Raw genomic sequence first — 3,890 nt, 5'->3', positions numbered from 1 at the left:
GAATATAGAGTGGAAGGACATGAGGGTCTGTAATACTTCCAAAAACCCTAATATAGGTGAACTTCTCCTCCCAAAATCAACTGCCGATTGAAGTTAAGTCAATGCTAGCCTTGTTAGACAGCCGAGGAGCAGGTTTGTTAAAGATGGCTTGGTGGACAGGGAAAATGAAACCATGACAAATTCTGTATATATGATTCTTGTAGTCAGACTTCCATAAATACTTATGATAAATATGAATGGGGGTTGGATCCTGAACAATCCATTTCCACCCTAGAATGGGAAAGTCAGAATTAAAATAGATTGTGTCCATTATGTAGGCTCTCATATAAAATGGGGCACAACTCGGGTGGTGATAAATCTGTTCCTTCTATAATCTAGTATTTGACAAGCCATTTTATCTGATAGAATGGTTTCCCAATCTATAATAAAGGAGTTAATTTCCGCTTACATCAATGGAACCATTTGTATAGAAAATCTAGCAGAATTAGGGCTTCCAAAGAGCCTACATACCATAGCAACAACATAACAGTACGAAGATGATAAGGAGTCCACAGAGTACATACCAGAAGATTCATGTTTATGCTTGTTAGGAAAATGTCTCCACTGTTTGATAGGGTCTGACTCTACCTCGTTCTCCCTAGAAAAAGCTTCTAGGAATGCCTTGCTGTAGTGTCGCTGGGGGTTCGGCAAGTGATACATTTTCTTGAGATCTTCAGGCTTGAATGTCCCGAACATCCTTCCATTAGCTATAAAGAAAGCTATGTCTGTTATATTAATTCTTTCGATTACCCATCTCACTAGATCATTGTATGGTAATACTTTTGCATGGGCTGCTGTTCTATAGAGGAAGGAGCTGGTCAAATCACTGAGCATGTTTTCTATTTGATCAGTCGCATTAGCTGTTGCTTCTTCTTCTATCTCCGTTGGGTTTTATGCTTCAAGTAAATTATATATGCATTCCCATGAGATTTTACCAAGGCCTTGACAGGTAGTGTCTGCAATTAGCACCAATTTTGCTGGTCCTTCTTCCACTGTAATGGGGGCCTTTGACTTTCGAGATTTCTTAAACATCTTGCCCAACTGTCTGATTTTGGATAAGCTCTACACAATGAGAAACATGAGTGTAATAGTTGAAAAACTTGAGAGGAGATAATACACAAATTACAGACCAAAAATAATTACACACATTAGATGCCAAAGATCTTATATTGTACATAGATACCACAAATGAAATCCTTAAAGGACTTAACCATAACTGCTTCTTAATGTTTTACCGTAACTTCCAACGTGAAAATTTAATGCTGAAGCCATATGTCGCATCACAGGTTCTGTAACGGTCCTTTTTTAGAATAGGTGTCGTGACCTTGCGATTTGCGATTAGCAATTTGTATTATTTTAATATTTATGTAATAATCACGTATCGCAAATCAGGAGTTACAAGTGCCACGCTCAAAAGGTTTGTTTACATAGTTGTGATTGTGATGAGTGCTGAGATGGCATATGGAGATGGCGGGTTTCAAACTTGGTAAATCACGCTATTTTCCTTTACAATCGATTTATCCCTATATCACATGTATTCATAGTATTTTATAACTCGCTTTTATCGAGAGTGCGATATGTGATAATTAAATCACATCGGAATATTTCAATGGAGTGTTTTGGATGCTTCCCTATGAATCAACGATATTCGATTGCAATAGTCGTATCACATCACAACATTTCAATGAAACACTATAAGTCATCCCTTGGGATATATGATGTGTGCGATGCAATAGTTTTATCACATTGTATTTATAAATGGCTTAATTTGATAAAACTTCGCGATGAGGGTTTTATGACTCTGATCGCATCACACCTTTCTAAATGGATGTTCATGGGTTCTAAAGAATTGCGATTTTCAATGAGCGGTCCTAAATACTCACAAAGAATTTTTTTCATATGACTTTTTATGGAAAATTTATTTTACTTAAAATTTTTATTTCTTTTATTTATATTCTAAAGGGGACCCATTTCTTATTTAGCATTTTAAGACTAATATTTTAAAAATTGAAATGGGGGGGTTGTTGTATAGCACAACACTTCCTTGAAGTTCCTTGCAAAGATATCCTTGATTTCCTGCCATGTTATCTTCATGCCCTTATCTATGAAAAACTACGTGTTTGCATAGACTCGAAAGTTCACTGCCACCTGTTCAACTACAACCCCAATGATGCTTACAAGAATGTATTTTGAGGAAACTTTCTTGGAAGCCACGTTACCTTCAACTGTGGAGAGTTTCTCAACAAATACTGTACCCGGAGATAGAGAGGACACTCATTGCATGCAAATGTTAGCTTGAAATATTAAGCACTTCAAGAACAAACCAAGCAACAAATTGGGCAACTATTGGGAAGGATGTCACAATTTTGGTTCTTAGAGGTGAATGACTGCCAGCTGGATCTACACATTGCATAGTCCCAGCTGTTGGTGGGGAGGTGATCCTGACTCGAACTACGCAGTTCATTTTGGCTTGAGTTGGCTGGAACTGTGCATTTCACAATCCCAGTCACCAAGGATTCAGTACTAGCTCTTGGAATGCACAGTGCGCAGTTGGATCCAGGCCTTGGTAGCCTCTATGAAATTCCTAGAGCCAAGGCCATTTCTTGAGGTCCAGAAATGTGCGGAGCATGCCAAGAGGAGCAAGATCTGGGTCAAGGAAGCCCAGATCTAGCCAATGGAAACATGAAAATGAGAAGATCTAAAATTGTAAGTGATTATTGGTGTAGATCTGAGTGAATGATGATGCATGCAATCAAAACAAGTTCAAGAATCGATCAAACTGAAGAACAATGAAGCTTATGGAGAGAGTCGCTGCAACGACGATCCTTAGTACAAAAATTGGGTAATGCATGCGACACCTAGTAAAGTCAATGAAAAACTTAAAACAACACTTATACAATATAAAAAAAATCAAAACGGTAGTGGTCGTTCAATAAAACAGGTAAAACAACACTCTCACAAACCAAGGAAACAAAAGCGACATAAAAAGTAGCAAAATATTAGAAAAGAAAGAAGTACCCAAAAAAGTTGTGATGACTGTGCCAAAGGTTCCCAGATCTCCTCGAGAATGCCAGAGCTCCAGTATTGAATGTGAAATGAGATTTGGAAACATCCATTAAGTAGATTGGGCCTGTTTAGGGTATATGACGTGAAGAACAAAAATCTAGGAAAAAGCGACACATGGCGATAGTTTCCAAAAATAACTCAAGTGTAACTCTGACTGGTAAAAATAGATCCCTATTTTCTCAGGATTTTTTTTCTTTTTTCTTTTTTGGGAAAGGCTTCCATGCATGCTCAGAGAGATTGCACAGTTCTGGGGAGAACTGTGAATTCACTGGCACATGAAACAGGTAGCTGCTGAGGGAAATATTTTGCGTAATTTCTGGGTTGAGTGGCTTTGGATGCCTCTCATGCTCTGCGAAGTTTCTCGGCTAAAGGAATATTCCAGCTAGGTTTGCACAATTCTAGAGCCAAAGCTCACTGTTGGCTTGAACTGTGCATTTCTCGAGAGTAAGGCTAGTTTCCCTCAAGGATTGCACAACTCACTATGGCAAGCCTAGAATTGGGTTGCAACCAAGTCAAGATATCAATTTGTGGTTAGAAAAGAATTTAAGTAAGAAAAAAAAGCTATAAAGAAAAAGCTAAAGCTTAATGAAATCACAAGTACCTAGGTCTGTTAACACCCAGGTTGTTCCCTATGACTCCCAAGGGAATACGGCCGGGGTAACCACTAACCAATCTTTGGATCACAGTTTCTAGCCAAACTGTAATCAGAAAGGGCTCTCTCTTTATGATTTGTCTCTGTTATGATGGTGTTTTAGGCTAGCTATTATGCTCAGGTTTTGGTTTAT

The sequence above is a fragment of the Pinus tabuliformis genome, chromosome Q (assembly GCF_031772625.1).
Source record: "Pinus tabuliformis cultivar Carrire ecotype Pingquan chromosome Q, CPIR1, whole genome shotgun sequence".
NCBI lineage: Eukaryota > Viridiplantae > Streptophyta > Pinopsida > Pinales > Pinaceae > Pinus > Pinus tabuliformis.
The sequence above is the reverse complement of the archived record's forward strand: the minus strand, read 5'-3'. Positions refer to the sequence as shown.